The sequence below is a fragment of the Mastomys coucha genome, unplaced genomic scaffold (assembly GCF_008632895.1).
Source record: "Mastomys coucha isolate ucsf_1 unplaced genomic scaffold, UCSF_Mcou_1 pScaffold4, whole genome shotgun sequence".
NCBI classification, from domain to species: Eukaryota; Metazoa; Chordata; class Mammalia; order Rodentia; family Muridae; genus Mastomys; species Mastomys coucha.
Window position 1 is genome coordinate 47881425 of NW_022196910.1, and position 20005 is coordinate 47901429.

The 20005-nt window shown below is 40.0% G+C and overlaps 1 protein-coding gene and 1 long non-coding RNA gene across 6 annotated transcripts in view; one reads left to right on the forward strand and one right to left on the reverse strand.

Moving 5' to 3' along the window:
- Positions 1 to 20005, reverse strand: part of Msrb3 (methionine sulfoxide reductase B3) — a 123167-nt gene that overhangs the window by 13953 nt on the left and 89209 nt on the right. The window lies entirely within an intron of this gene.
- LOC116076197 lies at positions 4814 to 8240 on the forward strand. The gene is made up of 2 exons (XR_004112858.1): positions 4814 to 5106; positions 8118 to 8240. It is a non-coding gene; the product is annotated as an uncharacterized LOC116076197 (long non-coding RNA).

Below are 20005 nucleotides of genomic sequence, written 5' to 3' on the forward strand. Positions count from 1 at the left end.
CTGACTGGCTCAAACAGTGGCTGACTGGCTCAAACAGTGGCTGACTGGCTCAAACAGTGGCTGACTGGTCTCTTCGTTGTTTACTATGCTGTTTACTTTGGAGGAGACAATAAAAAACATCCGTACAGACATTTCAATATTCCTCTAACTTATAGTGTCCTTGTGCACTGTGGAAGAAAGGCAGCTATAAAAATAAATAAATAAAAAGCAATCAAATGCTCAGTATGTCATTCAAACTTTAATCAGTGAAGAGCAACAAAGAGAAACAATTCCCCATGACAGACGGCACTGGTAAAGAGGACAGTGGCCACCACCATCACTGGTGACATTAACAAAGGAGGCTACCGGTTGTGTTGTTGTGTGTCTCAGGAAAGTGAGTTGCAACAGCAAGTGAATCCAGTGGAAAGGTAAGTCCTTCCCGACAATCAAGCTAAGGAGGACCGTTGCTGGGGAATAAATCGTCCTATGACAGAGAGCCCGCAGCGATGACAGCTCTTTGAAAGCGGAATTCCCTCCTCATGTGTAAGTATTTAAAGGAGGAACTCTTCAGTACTGTAAAAATCCTCAAAGGAAACCCTGCCCCCACTGCTAATAACGAGGGGAGCGCTTCAAAGGGCGATAGGCAAAGGCTGAAGCAATCTGCGTCTTGTTGAGAAAATTATCTTGAGCTGAGGGGGAGGGAGGAGGGAGGGAAGTGTGTTTATGTCAGTTTTGACATTAAAGAAAGATCATCTATCCTCCTTTCTCTGGGCTTTTCCTTCTGGTCTCCTCATCCAACTAAACATCATTTGTTTTGGATGTGTTCCATGCACTTTTTAAAAGGAAAGTCATGTGAAAACCTGTATAAACAGTGGGCTCCCTCCACCCCCTCCCAGTACGCCCCCCTTTGTTTCTATTTGATGAGGTTGGATTCGGGCCTACTATCATTTCATTTCAAAGAACGTAAACTGTACTTTTTTTTTTTTAGAACTCCGCCTACTAGTTTTGAAATTTGTCTTATTTTTAATAAATACAATCTCCCTTGGAGGAATTCTCATCTCAAGATAGCAAATAAACCCAGCAGACACAAGGAAAACAGACAACTCAGAGTGCAGCAGTTCTGCCTTGATTCCGTTCAACAACTGGGCCAGATTATCAGCAGTTGTATCTTAACACTTCTTGTATAGTAAGGAGCAAGTTCAGGATATGCTCATTGACATGTCTGACCCAAAGCAAATGATCCAAATTATTACCACTAAGCTGTCCCTTGGTACTTGCTATATACTCTACAATAGGTTGTTCTTAAACCACAATAGAGCTAATTATTCCATTCTTATCCACAATGATACAGCTGTTCTGAGACTACTCCGCCTTCAACCAAAGAGTGGCCTGGTGCTCCTCAAACAGTGTGGACAAAGTTTAGAATATTCACTTTAATTTCTCATGAAAATCCTTTTCAGATCCCCAGGCCTACCTCTCCCTCTTTCCTTTCAAAAAATTAAAAAAAAAAAAAAAGCAATTGTTGAAATTAGCAATAGGTTATAAATAAGCCAAAAGCTGAGTCCATCTGTACGTTGTCCGAAGTGTGACGCCCATTCTCTGTTATCAACAAGGATGATAAGTAATATCCACCTCTCCATTCTTCCTCTACTCCCAAGTCAGAGTTAGAAACCCCAGTAAGGTCGCTACATAATCAGTCAGTAGACAACAGTAGAAACTTGGACAAAAATCTACTGGATTGAAAGGTAATTCCAAAAATGTTATCTGAATGTAGACTTAAGTTTGAACATAACTAAATTCCAGTTGGGCTTGGGTGACTTTTAGCAATAACTATACCTGAGCATGGTTTTGGATGAAGATCTGTACATTTAGGGTCCACCAGGTCTTGCAGCTCTCTAATTTTAAATATTTCACATTTTGTTAAGTTTGGGGGTTTCTGTAGCCTGACCTCATTCGCCTCGCTGACCCCCATCTGCCTGCTTAGCTATACCAAGACAAAGCACTCTCAGGAAGGCTCCTGCCGAAAACAATTGTTTGAGGCTTAGATCCCTAATCCTTGACATTTCCAGTGTAACTTTTATCTCATTTTTAAAAAAGGATGACTCTCAACTCTCCTTCAAAGACCCCATTTGGTTACAATCTAGTCTTCCATAAGTTTTAATAATCAACCAAATAGATCCTCGTAGCAGAAAATCACACGATGCAGATGGCTCATCAGGAAAAGTTTCCCTTCAATCCCCTACCTACCTACACGCAACCATGATTTATAGTTTTCCTGTTTAATTCCTTTTTAAAAAGTGTTTATTTCAGTTATCCCTTGATTTGCTCACTTTAAACCTGTGCTGTTCAATACAGTAGTTACTAGACATTTGAAGACAGCCACTTGCCAAGTCCTCAACACTCAGACTGCTCAACTCCACCGGTGACTGCTATTCTTTGGGCAGCACAGACACACAGAACATCCTCGCATGGTTTCCCCAATACAAAAAACTTTAGCCACTAGAGAACATGGTCCTATGGATAGAACAGACACATGGGACATTCTCACCAAGATTTCCATGGTACAGAAGGCTTTAACCACTAGATCACGCAATCTTAGATGTTTTAAATCGATTCCTTTGATGAAAGATGGAGATTTCACATTCTATCTTCACTAACCCTCCCATTTCTAAGTTTTTATGTTTACATTAATTTTGTTTTAAAAACCTCACTTGGAGATGCCAGCCTCTGGAACCAGAATATGACTTCAATAACGTCAGCAGTTTGTTCTGTGCACCACTAAATTTCCAACCACCCAGCACAGTGCCTGCTGACACAAACCTTCCTGAAGGAAGGAAGGGAGGGAGGGAGGGAGGGAGGGAGGGAGGAAGGAAGGAAGGGAGGAAGGGATGCCTTGTACTTCAGGATGACACTGTTTGATTCCCCACCCTGTAAGAAGACCCTCCATCTGCAGCTGCTCCTCCACTCATTCTGATGACCAATCACATAGTTAAACCTGTGCTTTCTTCACACAGACTTTAAAGGTTGAAAATGAATGGACAGTACTTGTTTATTCTATGTACCTTTGCTCATAATAGAGCTAGAGTGTCAGGATTACATTTTCTCCTCCTTTGATGTGTATATATATATATATATATGTATATATATATATATATGTGTATATATATATATATGTATATATATATATATGTATATATATATATGTGTATATATATATACATATATATACACACACACACACATATATCTTACATACATACACATATATATTCCATTTCTTCATTGTTAAGAAGTATGTTTCTTTGTCCCCTGGGGATGATATAAAAGGTTTGTTGGTTTTTTACCATTAAACATTTTTATTTTTAAAATTTTTTAATTAAAGCATTTCAAGGATAAAAATGTAGAGGATAGTAGATGCCTCTGATATAATATTTTATCCACTCAGATTTAACAGATAGCTCCATTTACATTTTCTGCTTCAGATAGTTCCTCCTCTTTGTTAACAGAAATGTTCTAATTCCAGCTAGGTCTGACACCAGCTCTCTACCTCTATGTCTTTGGATGGCATGAAGACAGTTGTTCTACAGACTCCTCCCACACGCCTTCCTCTATGAACATCTGGATCCACAGACAACACACACCACTTTAACAACTGAATGTCTACAGAAATGATGTCACGTCATGGCTGTCTTTTGATGACTCATTTTTCTTGATATTCTTGGTCTTGAGTGTTTGTAAAATATCATCTAAGCTCACAAACACAAAACCTTCCAAATACCTCCAAGAATATGAATGAGAGGCTTGGTTCTTCTTAAATTTTCTGCAATTTTCTAAAATATGTTTTTCCAGGGCAACTGTCACTCTGGTCTTATTAATTCTAGCTCCTGGTTCTCTTCTCACATCTCTGGAGAGCCTTGATCATGGTGTCTATTTAAGAATGGAGGCTGGATAAATTGTCCCACCTGCCTAACATAGGTGTTTCTGTTATTAGGCACAATGTGGGTTTATTCCTTCAGTGGCTCTTATCTCTGAATAGAAAGGCTGCTGAAAGAGAAGGGTTTATTCTGAGGTTTCTTAAATACCTACAAGGGAAATAGTTGATACCACAGGACCAGAACCTCAATAGCAGCCCCAATCCACTGCCATCCAGCTAAATAATATCTTAAGAGAACAGTATTTCAGGACTATTTTCATGTAGAGAATTGATGATTTGTCCTTTCAAATATGAAAGTGAGGAAGACATAAAACCAGCCTACCATACCTTTAGCCTTCCCCCCTACCCCATCAATTTGCTCTTGCCAGTCCTGAGCTCTGAGCTTCTTTATTATTCTGCTGGGCATCAACTGTTGCATAGTCTGGAATGTAGTGTTTGAAAAGCAGGAATATCCATTATATATGGTTCCATACTTAGACTTCCCTGTGTACCCAACTCCAGAACTCTACAATGGCCACTGTCCTTCTTGCTTACTTCTTTTTTGACCCTAATTTTAGAAGTCTTTTGTAGAGGGAAAGAAATAACCATTTATCTTATTCTATATGCCTTGTGCAAGAAAGTAAAATTGCAGATTTCAGTCACAATGTAATACTTTCTGTTAAGCAACATAAGATTTAAGGTTTCAAATTTTTGCTACCAACAGGAAGGGTGTTCTTACCTTATTGATAAGCAAATACTAAAGTCAGCCCTGAGCTTGTAGCTTGATGGAAGAGTGTTTGCCTAGTGTGTGTCAGGGGACTCTGGGTTAGATTCACAGCAATGTAAAACTAAATGAGCAAGATGATCAAAAGTCAGTATGTGCTAAGCAGCTTTATTTGGTTCAGACGCAGCTCTGTGGCTAAGAACTGACTGTAGGCTAAGTACTCAAGCACCGAGTAGGCACTTGTGTTGCCAATTCAATCAGAATCCGCAGTTTAGAGTCAGAATTTAGAATCAGAATCAAACTGATTCTGTGAAAGACATCTCTCACACAACTTACAAGTTTATGTTCCTAACATTGTTTGAGAATTCCTGTGCTCTGTCTTGAGATTGCAAATATAAGAACAAGAAGCCCCCACTCCCATGTGAGGACCACAGGATTTCATCTCTACAAACAAGACCTCTCTCAAGAAGCAAAAGACAAAGGATTAACAGTAATCAATGGGAAAACAGGCTTTGGGCAAACATTCCTACAGAGTGTACAGAGTTTTATTCAGTGGCACCTGAAAAATAAAAATGTAGGTTAAAAGAAGGCAGAGACAGGCAGATTTCTGAGTTCAAGGCCAGCCTGTTCTACAGAGTGAGTTCCAGGACAGCCAGGGCTACACAGAGAAACCCTGTCTCAAAAAACCAGAAAAAAAAAAGTTTGATTTTATTTTGGTAGGAATATGTACCAGAAAAAGCTGTCAAATCTGTACTCCCCTGGAGCTGGTGTTAGACAGTTGTGAGCTGTCAGGTGAGTGCTGAGAACTGAACTCAGGTCCTCTGCCAGGGTGGCAACTGCCCTTAACTGCTGAGCCATCTTTTTTTTTTTCTCAGTCCAATGGATGGCGTGAGTACTGCTTTTTCTGGTACATATTCCTACCAAAATAAAATCAAACTTTTTTTTTTTGAGTCCCCAATGAAGGAGCTAAAATCAGTTTCTTATAGTTTTGGTTGTGAGCCTAGCCTTTAACGGCTGAGCCATCTCTCCAGCCCTGTTTCTTAAGGAAGTACCTGGACGGCAGAGTGATCTGTGGACTTGGAAGTAAAGACTAAGCCAGAGATATAGATTTGAAAGATTTAAAAGCACATTCTAGGTGAAGACACAAAGGAGGTGAACATACGGGAGAGGCAGGCCAGACAAGTACTTAAATTTGGCATAAAAATGAGTTAGCAGAAGAAAATAAAGAGCACTTCAAGAATTAGAAAGATGAGAAAGGACTTCAAAAAGGAAGCAGCTATGGTTAAAAGGCCCAAGGCAGCCATAGCATCTGCAGGAAGTCGGAGGACACAGAAGGCTGAGTGACATGAAGGGAGAGGAAAGTAACCCTCTTCCTTCACAGAGAGGGCCGCAGGAAGGAAGCCGAAGCAGGGGACACAGAGGGCACGGGACATGAAGGGAACGGGGCATGGGACACAGAGGCCACGGGGACACGGAGGCCACAGGGGCGCGGAGGGCACGGGGACACGAAGGGCACGGGGACACGGAGGGCACGGGGACATGGAGGCCACGGGGCACGGAGGCCACGGGGCACGGAGGCCACGGGGCACAGAGAGAGGGCAAGGGATCTCTGTGTTATTTGGATTCTGGATCCTCCCACTCCTCCCATGCCTCTCTGTTTTCTAAAGCATGTTAAAGTAACAACGTTACTTTTCCTAAAATTTCTAAATAAAAATGAATGTGAGATGTGAAAATATTAGAAATGTTAATTTAAAAAGCACTATTCAAATGCTCCTAAAGATTCTAAACAGAACTGATATTCCAAAAGGCTTAAAGAGAACTCTAATTTTATATTTTATTTTGTGTTTTGTGTCATCCCTAGTATATTGTGGTCTACCAAACAAATTGTGATGGACCAAATGTTATAAAGGACCATTGAAATGTGATTTGCTTTCGATACAGAGAAGGCAAAACTAAATATGGCTCAAGAAATTACTCCAGAGACGTAATTGCAGGTTGTGTCCACACTGAACATGCACAGAGAACCCAGGACTTGTACTTCAAACCACGTCTCATGCTTAGTCATTATTTTTATATGAATAATTTAAAATTAACAGTGCTCTAAGCACCAAGAGACCATGGCTGCCTTGCTTACTAATATATTTTTAATACCTAACCTGTAGAGATTTTTCTTGAATGAATCAAATAATAAAGAAAATATACCCTGTTCAGGGCAAAATTAAACCTATAATGAAAAGCAATAAATCCCTACTTACGGCAGTAAAAATTACAGAAAAAGAAAGTATAAGAGTGTTTCCCAGGATCCAAGGGAAGTGGGAAGGAACTATTATTTGATCGTTTGGAGTTTCCACTTTATAAGGTGAAAGGTTAAGGAACCGGGTGGTGGTCTCACAACACCATTTACTTATTTAATGCCCCGACCTACACACCAAACAATGTTATTGTGGTAAATTCTATTATATTTTGCCATAGTGAAAAATATGTGCGTGTGTGCATTCAGGCGTGCTTGTGAAGGCCAGAAGTCAATTTGGGGTGTTGTTCTTCAGGTGCCATCCACCTTATTTTGTGAGACAGGGAGTGGCTTCAGGTTCCCCAGTAATAGACTGCTCTTGCTGATCAGCAGGTCCAAGAGATCTGCCCATCCCCACCTCCCCAGAGCTCGAGTGACCAGCATGAAACCTCTTTATGGGTATGTGCCATCTGAGTCCAGCGAGGAAGATCCTCATCAGGAACTGAGCTGGTATCTGAGCCAGGGCTGGGCTTCTCAAACTCCCAACTGGAGAAAATAAATCTTATTATTTTAAGCAAAAAAGAGAAGGGAAAAGAAGAGGGGGAAGGAAAGGAAGATCTAGAAGGGAGGGGAAAGGGGGAAAGGAAGAGGAATATTTGAATGCATCTGTTACTGAACCAACTGAAGAAATAGGAGAAAATAGGCAAATGAATTCTATTTTCTTAGGCAACTTTTAATAAATGACAAATATAAATTATTTTTTTCTATCAAAAAGAAAGTATTTTTTCAAACACATTCATTAATAAATTTAGATGTAAAATAATATAGCCTCATACCCCCATGATCACTGCAAACATTTGAGTCTATTTAAGGACACCAGTACCACAGACTGTTGAGAACACTGAGGTGTCCTCTGGGCTGTGTAAACATCTGGTATCTATTCTCTGTAGAGATTAATAATGGAGCTGTACTGCACCAGGTTTCACACTAATTCCTTTGAGCCCTGTACCACATTTTTAAATGGTTCCAAACACACACGATCTCTAATTGGTATGGATTTCATCCACAATCTCGAGCTGTCTCTAACTCCTAAGCAAGAATTGACAGGGACCAGCTTCCCTATTTCCCTAGTGGAGACAGCCATTAATAATATTGTTTCCCCAAGTTCAATAAAATTACTGAGCTAAAACAAACTGTTTCAACAAAAGGGCTGGAGATGGAGACTTTATTTTCCCAAGCCAACCACTGCCTCTTGTTTCTTTAAATCACAGTTGGTGTTTTAAAAGATGCATCTCACATCAGCTTGAAGACTCTCAGCATCCAGGGACCTGAGCAATATCAAATGCCACAGACAGACTCCATCCATAATTTCTAAGTGTCATTAAAAAATGTCTCTCAAACTGGGTTTAAATTTAGTGTTGACCCAGTAACCTTGATCCCCAACGTTAGATGATTATTTTATCTTGCTTCCAAAAGCTCTTCAGTCCAGTGAGGTGTCCATCCATTAGGAAGTTCCACAAGGACTTTGCTGTTTGTTTAGAATTTATTAGCTACAGCAGACAGGAAGGTGGCGATGTGGGCTGTTTGCTGAGTGAAGATTATTTACTGTGCTCAACTGACCTTAGAAATACCACAAGAGATAAAACAGGGAAATTCAAAGAAACACAGATTCTATTCCTAGCAGTATTCACTTTACACTGAAGGAAAATAAGGCCCCCACCAAGTGAGGTCCTGGCTCACACCACACACTCCAGAGCATCACCAGGCAGTGCCAAACTGGAACTTACAGTCTTCAGCATGGTACCCATCAACACTTTCACAGTAATTCCTTGTCTAAATGCATGGACCTGGCAGAAATGTTAAAACTGTATTTTTTTTCCTTTAAAAGGCAGTTTAAGTATCAAAATTCTTTTACCCATCTCAAATTTCTTCTGCTGTCTTGCTTTAACTGGTCTCTCCAAACATGCAGTTGGCATTTGATCTTTATTCTATTACAGAAGCTTAATACTACAACTTAAAATAAAATCTCCTTGTTTCCATAAATATTGTATGATCCTTTATCGTCAGCACTGACTCTTCATGTGTACTTACTATTACTTACATGTCTGATAACCCATCTTGAAAAAAAAAAAGAAACAGAACAGACTGTTGAGAAAAGCTATTAAAATACGATTTTGGAATAAATTAATTTTCTCAAGAGTTTATTTTTTCATGGCAAAATATATTTTGCCTTTGTAGCAAACATGTGGCAAAATTAAAGTAATTTGTCCAAATACTAAGCATCCCCTAATATATAAAAAAAAAGTTATAGTTCACATCAAAAAGGCAGGAAGCAGGCTAGGAAGGTGAGTCGTTTGTTAAAGGTCCTACCACACAAGCAAGAGAACCTGAGATTGGATTCCCCCTCACTCGTGTACAAAGCCAGGTGTGTGGCAGCACCCACCATAGCCTCTGCATCAGTTCCTGCTTCCAGGTTGCTGTCCTGTTTGAGTTCCTGACCTGACTTCCTTCAATAATGAACAGAGATATAAAACTATAAGCCAAATAAACCCTCTCCTCCCCAACTTGTTTTCTTGGTCATGGTGTTTCATTGCAGCAAGAGAAACCCTAAGACAAGCCCCAAGGGCCAATAGAGTAAAACTTCATGAAGATCTAACCATTCCCCAAATAAATTCCACACCCAAAAGACCAATATTTCATTTTGGCAGCTATGAGGCAGCTCAAGCTTACCTGCTACGCCAGATAGAAGACACGGGCACATAGCATTAGTGGGTACTAGAAAACTGTGTTCTTCTTGTGGTTTCTTTGGCATAGGCCCTTACTGGTCTAGAACTTGCTAGTTAGGACAGACTAACCTCTCCATCACAGTCATCTGCTTACTTCTGCATCCCAGGTGCTGAGAACACAGGTGCATATAACTATACCTAGCTAAAAATTTGCTGGAATGGAAGCCAAACTAACCTGAAGAAAATATTAACAACAACAAAAGATGCTGGAACAGGGACTAAAGACACTGAGGGTGAATATAACTGAGTCTTGTAGTATATAGGTATGGGGCTCTCATAATGAAACCCATTACCTCGTACTATTCTACGAATATACGCAATCTTAAAAAATAAATTGTGTCATACACTTTAAATATACAATATATACAATAAAAGTCCTGAAACTTTAGTGTAAAATTTTCTTTTGGAAAGAACTGCTCTGGAGGCCTGGCAACACAAACCTATAAGCCTAGGACTTGGTAGACTAAAGTGGGAGAGCCTATAATTCCAGGCCAGCATGGAGTACAGAGTAAGTAAAAAAATAAGATCCATAGAAACTGCTTAAAAATGACCATAAAAATTTACAAAATAATGTTGGGGGACTATCACTACAAAATTTTTAAAATGTTTTAGTGTGTGTGTGTGTGTGTGTGTGTGTGTGTGAGTGAGTGTGTGTGTGTGCATATGCCATGGACAGCTTGTAGGGATCAGTTTTCTCTTTCTTCCTACTATGTGGGTCTTAAGAATCAAACTCAGGTCATCAGGCTTGGTAGCGAGTCTCTTAGTCCATTCAGCCGTCTATCAGCCCTTACACACTCTTAAGCTACAACATTTCAAAAGCTGTTCAGACAAAGTGAAAATGAGTGGAACAGAAACCCACAAAAAGTCACATGTATACATGGAATAGTTTAAAGACATCAGAATTGTATTGCATATTGACAGAGCATATTAATAATGGTGACCATCTTAATATCACAGTTTTTTTAAAAGAAGATTCATTTCTCAAGCCTTTATATTCCTGTGTCACTAAATGGCAATAGATTGTGTTATGGACTACTAGCTTGGTAGCATTTTATAAAAACATAAAAGGTCTCTGATTGGGCTGGAGAGATGGCTCAGTGGTTAAGAGCACTGGCTGCTCTTCGAGAGGTCCTGAGTTCAATTTCTAGCAACCACATGGTGGCTTACAACCTACATCTGTTATGAAATCTGATGCCTTCTTTTTGTGTCTCTGAAAACAGCTACAATGTACTCATATAAACTAAATAAATCTTTTTTAAAAAAAAAAAAAATCTCTGATTTTCTCCTAGTTTGTTATCAGAATTTTCTGAAAGCTTCAGTCAACGTTCAATAACACCACAGACACTGGGAATTTTAAAAAAAATTTTAAAGTTACAGTCTCAGCCATATACTTTAAGGTTGACAAAAAGCATGGTGTTAAACACTATATAAAAATGAATTTCAGGGGCTGGTGAGATGGCTCAGTGGGCAAGAGCATCAACTACTCTTCTGAAAGTCATGAGTTCAAATCCCAGCAACCATATGGTGGCTCACAACCACCCTTAATGAAATCTGATACCCTCTTCTAGTGGTCTAAAGACAGCTACAGTGTACTCATTTATAATAATAAATAAATCTTTTAAAAAATGAATTTCAATTCTATTTCCCACACTGGAAAACTTCCTTAGGAAAAGTTTTACCAAACTTTTATACATACATGTAAGTTTTAAAAAATAATCTTTGACAAGGGTGAACCAAGAGCAAAGAGAATAGCTCTTTGATCTTTAGGTTTTTGTTTTGATTCATTTTTATTTACAATGTTCCTTTCCCATAACTTTATACCTTCCAATTAATCTCAGCTTTTCATTCGGCTCCAGGAAGGGCCCTTAGCTCCTGGCCTCTGAGAGAGTGCAACGTTGTTACTTTTTAAATGACTGGTTAATGTGCCCCTGCTACTTTAAAAAAATCATGCACACATTTATTAACCATATATAAATGCATAAACATGAATATAGCAGACACATCTTACGTACAACCTCTTTCCTGTCTTTTTTTTTTCTTGGCTATTTACCATTCCCATAGGAAATGTATGTTAACAACCTAATAAGGATTGTATTGCACATTTGTCTGCTCTAATGGCCACAAAAAATCATAAATACCGACACACGAATAAACATGAATACTCTATCAACGCCTTAACATTCCACAGTCTCCCATGCAACAGAGGTGACTTTGAATCTAATCTTCCCTCTTTGTGTAACAAACTGCAATAGACATGGAACCATTTAAGATTAGGGAAGGGAGGAGGGGGAGTAAGAGAGGAGGAGGCCAAGAGAGAGTAACGAGGATATGAATACAGTTGCATTGCATTATACACAGGTATTAACATCTTATACAGGGGCTGGAGGGATACTCTGTGGTTAGGAGTGCTTGCTGCTCAGTCGGATAGCCTGAGTTTGTTTCTCAGCACCCACACAGGTGCCTTCACATCTGCCTGTAGGTTCAGCTGCCAAGGACACAACCCATTCTTTGAGCCACTGTGGGTGCCCACATACATGCATATCATGAGTGAGCATCCAAGCACACACACACAAACACACACACACACAAATAATAAAATTTTTAAATGTTATACTGAAATCTGTCATTCTAGATAGTTAATAATTCACACAATTATTTTATATAATAAATTTATAAAATAATTTATATGATCAATAAATACTAATAAGAAAGAATTGAATTCTTCCCTGTTGGGTAGATACCAGCTAGCAACCACATGGAAACCACAGAGGTCTTACCACCATATGAGGTTAAAAAAAAAAAAAACTGCCCAAAAATGTGAACTGGATGCACTTAAAGCACATCCAGACATTAAGAGTGTGCAGAGATGAATGCCCTATGGCACACTGAAACCTAGCTCCACTCATTTTTCCCATGTGCCTGATCACCAAGCTGGCAATGTGAAGTTAAACTGATCCTGTCCCCAACCTCCCATAGATCAGTGCATCAAGGTTAGTTTCTGTAACCATATAGTATAGACCAGTGGTTCCCAACCTTCCTAATGCTGTGACCCTTCAATACAGTTCCTTATGTGGTGGTGACCTCCATCCATAAAATTTTTTTTGTTGCTATTTCATGACTGTAATTTTGCTACTGCTATGAATAGTAATATAAATATGTGTTTTTCAAGGTCTTACGTGACCCCTATAAAGAGATCATTTGACCAACCCTCAAAGCCATGACCCACAGGCTGACAGCCACTGGTGTAGACAGAGCATAGACTTGTAATAACATCAGTAGCTGCTCTAAGAACATCTCTACTCACTGTTGTGGGAGGAAGAAATGAACAAACATGAAGCCTATAAAGTATTGTTCAGTGTAAGCAGAAGAAAATAACAATGTCCCAGGAGAAATATGTATGCTATAAAATAGTGAAACTGCAAATGACATGAACTTTGTGCTGTGCTCCCAGACTAAAATCTAGCAAAGGGCCTGTGGATAAGGCCTTGAGTCTGATTCCCAGCAGAGCAGAGGAGAACAAAGGGGCCGTGCCCCACCATTGCTAAGAACAGAGAATTTTTATAAACACTTCCCATTCAGGGGAGGTCTACCACATGCACAGCCATTGTGCTGTGTCCTAGGGAAGAATGTCGGCTCTTTCCACATGCACCATCCACCAATTACATGCTACCTCACCTTGCCTTGCAGAAATTCTCAAGGTGTTCATATCTATGTGTCTGTATCTGTATCTTTCTCTCTGTGCGTGCATGCATGTGTGTGTGTGTGTGTGTGTGTGTGTGTGTGTGTGTCCCTTGAATTACTTTGAGATTTAGAAGCGTAAGGAGAAAAACCAGCGTGTTTCCACGCTGCCATCCTATCCCATGACTTCCCCCCCCTTTAACTCATAGTTGCAATAGATTTTTGTTTTGATTTGTCTGTCTGCCTGTCTGTTTGTTTGTTTTTCCAGACAGTGTTTCTCTGTGTAGCCCTGGCTGTCCTGGTACTTGTTCTATAGACTAGGCTGACCTTGAACTCACAGAGATCCACCTGCCTCTGCCTGCTGAGTGCTAGGATTAAAGGCCTGTGCCATCACTGCCTTGTGAAACTTAAAACTGTGATAGTTCTAAGACATTTTATATAGGGCTTAAAATATCAAAACTACAATGAAATAGATATGGCGTTGTGATAATGCGTAATATAACATGTATGCATTCAGTGGCATTAAGTGAACCAATTACTAGTCCATCACTTTCCCATTCTGTCTCCAGGTTGTCTCCATTTCCTCGGAGTGAAAACAAATTCTTACTAAATAACTCCCATTTCCCGCAGCCCGAGTCCCTGCAAACTACCTTTCTATTTTCTATCTTTATTTTGCTTATCAGTTTAGTGTACCCATCCATCCATCCATCCAATCCACCCATCAGTGAACATCTGAGTTGTTTCTCTCTTTGAATATTGTGGATAATTTGCTATGAACACAGGAGTACACACCATCCCTGTTCAAATCCCTGATGTCAACTCTTTGAGTAGATTTCTGTAAGGGGCATTGCTTGAGCACACGTGGCTGGCCCAAAGCTGCAGTTCTCTGCCAGTTCACCATCAAGAAAATACCACAGCATATATCCATAGCCCAGGCAAAAAGTCAAAAGTCAAAATTCTATCTATCAAAGTATGTGATCTAAAAAAAGAAAAAATAAATCACAAGTCAGAGAACTGCAAAGCCGGGGGACTCTTTATAGGATCCTAATACTCCCATGGTCTCTCTAACAAGAATTTCCTGCTTATTTTTTCTCATAGGGCTAAAATAACTCGGTAAGTCGTTCTCACATTCACCAGCCAGTTTGCCACACATCTAACCACTGAATGTTCGCTTGGAGAGAGACATTTTCCACACTATGAACACACAGTGGTGATCAAGCACATATTCGAAGCATCATTTGGAGCATGTTCACAGAACAAGAGACTGGAACTGGAGCTTTCCATGCATGTGTTGGTATCAGGACCTCCGAAACCCGTGACACCCCATAGGTGTGACCCACATACCTGTTGCCAAGGCATCAGCCACCAAAATCCCAGAATCCACTTGGCTCACCTCCCACCTTTACCTGTGACTATATCACCATCCATAAATAAAGGCCCCTCTGAATTCTCTCTCTCTCTGTCTCTCTCTCTCTCTTTCCCCCTCTCTCTCCCCTTTCTTCTTCCACTCCCACCTTGCCCCTCTCCCTCTCAATAAACCTCACATGGAGAAGGGGGAAAGGGAATGGGGAGAAAGGGGGAGAAAGGGAGCAAGAGGCAAGAGAGAGAGGCAAGAGTAAGAGAGAGAGGAAGGGGGCAAGCAGCCCTTTTTGTAGTGGGCCAAGCCTACCTGGCTATTGCCAGGTAACTGTGGGGTGGAGTCCAGGAAGAATATCACCACCATGTATCTCTGTTAACACATGCTGATATTAAAAAACCTTGATTTCCTTCTTTGTGTGCATGCACATCTAGCCTTTCTGGTTCCCTTGGTAAATACATTGACTCGCCTTCTCAGTAGTTGAGTTCACTCTCTTCAACTCTCCTGTTTTAAGTTAAGTTTCCTAACCACCAGGCCGGTTGGATCTTAGCCTAGTTAGAGACAGTCTGTGCCAAGGGTGTACTATTTCTAGCCCATGTTTAAACCCTTTGTGTATAAAGCTTTTTGGTTCCCCCACCCAACCTCTTATAATCCATTCATCTCTCCTTACCAGTGGCCTGGAAACTGGTTCTTTGTTCAACTGTCTAACCTTTCATTTCAGTTTACTATGAACAACATATGGATATACAGTATCAAGGCCAGTGGGCACTGCCTTCCAAGGGCTATAGTTTCTGTATTATTTAACTGGTAGGCAATTTAATTTCTACCACTCTAACAACAGTGCAAACGTCAACTAAATAAAATACCAACTTAGTACGTGTATGGATACCTACTGATACTTATCACTTGCTAAACAGTCCAGTATATTTGCAATTCTGTCTCCTTCTCTTCTGCATCAGGTGAGTTTTGGAAGTCTGATGACAGGCTTGCAAGCTTGAGAATTGCATTGAGAATCGAATCAAGAATTGAATTTCTCATCAAATCAGACAGACAGCCCAGGCCAGTATAGACATACCAACCTGGGACCAGCCTCCGCACAAGTGAAGGCGCTCTGCTGTGAGCTTAACTGTTTGAGAGAATTTCTGAAGAAAATGACCAAGGCTGGTGCAATGAAAGGGATTAATTTTTTCAGTCTTGTTGAAGAACAGGAGTCGATCTGTGACCCAGCTCCCCAGGTACTACCTGCCTGGCCCCAAGAATAGAGTCATTTATGAAGTAACTGCTTCAAGGAATCTACTTGAAACTACAAAGACATTGAATTCCTGTCAGACGCAGGAATTTCTTCAGGGAATAAAAGAATTTTATGACTCATAAGATGAAAATCTCCTGAATACTCACCAAAGTAACCTAATGAGGGACTGTCACCAGGGGAGAAGCTTGATGGATGGGTGCATTGTGCAGGAGTTTTAGGCAAAACAGGAAATTGAAAAGACTCGGACATGTATTCATTTGTAATTTTTCCTTTCGAGATAAAACTAATTTCAGAAGCACACTTTCCCATGTGGCATGGCATTCTACAGAATGCCACATTTGACTTCTAGGTCCTTAATTAAAAATTCATATTTTTTAAGAGCATGCACAGGTGGTGACAAAGCACCCTGGGGCAGCTGAGTCCAGGACTCAGTTCTAAGTCATTTTGAGGATTCTTATTCTCCAAAGTAGATATAATTTGGGGAAAAACTGTAAGTGCTGAAGGTAAAGACTTGCACCCTATGCTGATTAAGTAGGAAGGAGGTCGGGACTTTCCTAGGGAAGTCCAAAACAAAGCTGAAGAGACAGCAGTGTAGCCCTGACTTCTAGATAAGGTGCAGGGTAAGCACGCGGCACCAAGGCCACCGTGACCGTAAACTATTCCCAGTTCATTCTAATCAGAATCTTGTCTGTTCTATATTAAGTTTTCTTCTGCTAACAGGTTGTAAAAATAGAGCAAGCAATGAAAGCCCCCTGTTTAATCTTTCCCAGGGACAAACACCGTGCAATGTATAATATGGAACTACTACGAATTGGATGGCAAATTACTTTTATTTAATTTAGTCTATGCTTAGCTTCACCTCTGAAACGCCAGTCTGTGTGCTTCTATCTGGTTTGATTCTGTAGTCCACTTAGCACAGTAAATGTTTATACTGAGAGGACAAGAAAATGTGTGATATACTTTAACTGTCAAAAGTGTTGTGAACAGCAGCAGCTGGAAGAATGCCTAGCCCCCTTCTCTGTCACCCTAAAGCTGTTAGTTTCCACAAACCAGCAGTTACATCCTTTCATGTCTATAGGAAAAGAAAGGCAGAAGGAAGGAAAATGAATTTATTGCTATTTCTGCAAAGCACAGTCTAGCTCCTCTCATGTGTGGTCTCAGTACGAACTTCGAGTTAGTGCAGGGGTGAACTGGTCACCAGCAATGAAGCTTTTTCTCCCTTTCCATTTTGTTGTTGGTTTTTTTTTTTTTTTTTTTTTTTTTTTTGTAGACACAAAAGCCGGGAGGGCCCTCTACGTGAACCCTTCTTGTTCCTGTTTCTCTAGGTGTACCTTGTACATCATCTTAAGTTTCTCATCACATGACTGTGCTGAGGGGTTATCCTCAGCCCACTGAACTCTGAAAATATGCTGCTTCTTGTACCACCTTCGGACACAGTGACCTTCCACCACTGAAACTGAAGAGATGGCTACATTACACTCCTACCACAGGGACGGCAGACCCTACAGGAATATTCTGGGGTAAATATTGAATGGTAAGGACAATACGTACATAATTAGACTTTTTGTTTAGCACATTCAACTCAAGAAACAAGTGGGGTTCCTTCCTCTGTCCCATCACTAAGCACAACACAGACCACACTCCTGTTCTTTGTTAACCACAGCGGCGAATCTTTCTGTTTCTCCCATGGATCAAGAGTTTGCTTTCTCTCCTGCTTAGAATGCCCAAGCACTACGTGCAGTTTGGTTCTCACACTTCAGAACTTAGTCACACTCAGTCGGTGAAGGCTGCCCTGAAATTCCTATCAGATTCATATCTCCTCCCACACACACTGTGTGATCCTTCGTTCCTTTCCACTTTCTCTCAGCTTTTAATTAGACATCAACGTGTTTCATGACAAAGATTAGAGTGTAAATCGTCCTGCCTATTTACCACAGGATCCCCCAGTCCTACAGAAGTAAATACTTACTGTGAGGTCAAGGCAACATGATGGTCTATAGTCTCACCATCACCGCCCCGCCCCAAGACCCCTCAAAGAAAGGAAAGGAAAAGAAGTCTAACATAGACATTCTGCCTCTTCCCACCAACAATCCCAGACCAGCTCTCCTCAAACATCCTTACCAACTACTACCCTATAACCAGATGTCAGAAACAGACAGAAGCCTAAAACTCCACAGATGTGTAAACATTAAAAGACATGGCTCTAAAGAAGCAAACATTTAAAAAAGGATTTTTTTTAAAAAATCTAAAACAAATGAAAATGAAAGCACACGAAAACTTATGGGATATGGCAAAAGCAGTGCTAAGCGGGAAGTTTCTAGAAATAAATATCTACATCTAGAGAGAAAGATGATAGAGTAGTATGCACCTGTCATCTCCAAACCTGGGGTCTGGTGGTGAGCAGAATGTTCACATTTCTCTTTTGGGTGGGCCAAAAAAGCAAAGCAGTCTGAATATGATACACACTAGCAAAGAAAGGTGACAGAACTGTGAGACACCTTTTAAGGCTTTGTGAGTTTCCTATTTTATAATATTTGTACCATGTGGTACATTCATATCTGTTATAAACAGGCAAAGACTAAAGCAAAGGTGAGCAAAACAAACCATAAGGAAGGGCACAAATATCTTTCTCCATAAAAAGTAAAATGTTTAAATTAAGAGAAATCTTCATATTTGCATACATAGAGTCTCCTAGTGCTGGGAGAAAAAAAATAATGAAGAAAAATCAAACGATGTTATTTTATAAGATTCTCACATGAATTCAAATGACAAAGGAGGTTAATATATAAAAATAGCAAAGCTACAGCAGGTAGATACCACACAGGGAATCAAGAGGAACAGAAAGTCTGCTGACCAAAGTAAATAAATAAGTACATAAATAAATAAACAAATCAAATCAACTTTAAAAGTATCACCTTCTACAAAGGGGGATATTCTAATAAAGGGTAATAATTCAAAAGCACATAACCTCTGATGTACTTTTACATATAACAGAGCTGTATAAAACAAGAAGTACTAGAAACACACACACACACACACAGACCCTGGTAATCCTCACTTACTCTAAGGGCTGTTAATGCACCTATTTCTAAACAACAAAAGTGTCAAACAATAATAAAGGAGACAAAAATTATGTGAATTCCATCAGGAGCCATATTGGCAGGAAATGGCAGTCAGCAAGAGGCTCTTGCCTAACATGTACAGGGTCACAGGCTTGATCCCTAGCACTGGGAAGAAAATAAGGGCTTACTGAATCTCCCTATCCGTTTACCAGCTACAACTACTTCCAGCGCACCAGGTCAACCACAGGGAATCTGAAGTAGAAGAAAACCACACATAGAGGGGGAATCTGAGAAACGTGTTATCAAAGAGACCAAAACGCCGATCAGGCTTAAAAACCCTTAGCTTTAATATACAGAAAACCAGTAGCCAACATTAAATTAAATCGAGAGAAACTTGAGGCAATCCCACTAAAATCAGGGACTAAACAAGACTGCCCACTCTCTCCCTAGCTATTCAATATTGTACTTGAAGTCCTAGCCAGAGCAATTAGACAACAAAAGGAGATCAAAAGGATACAAATTGGAAAGGAAGAAGTCAAATTATCACTATTTGCTGATGATATGATTGTATACTTAAGTGACCCCAAAAATTCCACCAGAGAGCTCCTAAACCTGATAAACAACTTCAGCAAAGTAGCTGGATACAAAATTACTCAAGCAAATCAGAGGCCTTCCTCTACACAAAGGATAAACAGGCAGAGAAAGAAATTAGGGAAACAACACCCTTCACAATTCTTACAAATAATGTAAAATACCTCGGTGTAACTCTAACTAAGCAAGGAAAAGATCTGTTTGACAAGAACTTTAAGTCTCTGAAGAAAGAAATTGAAGAAGATCTCAGAAGATGGAAAGATCTCCCATGCTCGTGGATTGGCAGGATTAATATAGTAAAAATGGCCATCTTACAGAAGGCAATCTGCAGATTCAATGCAATTCCCATCAAAATTCCAACTCAATTCTTCAGACTTAGAAAGAGCAATTTGCAAATTCATCTGGAACAACAAAAAACCCAGGATAGCCAAAA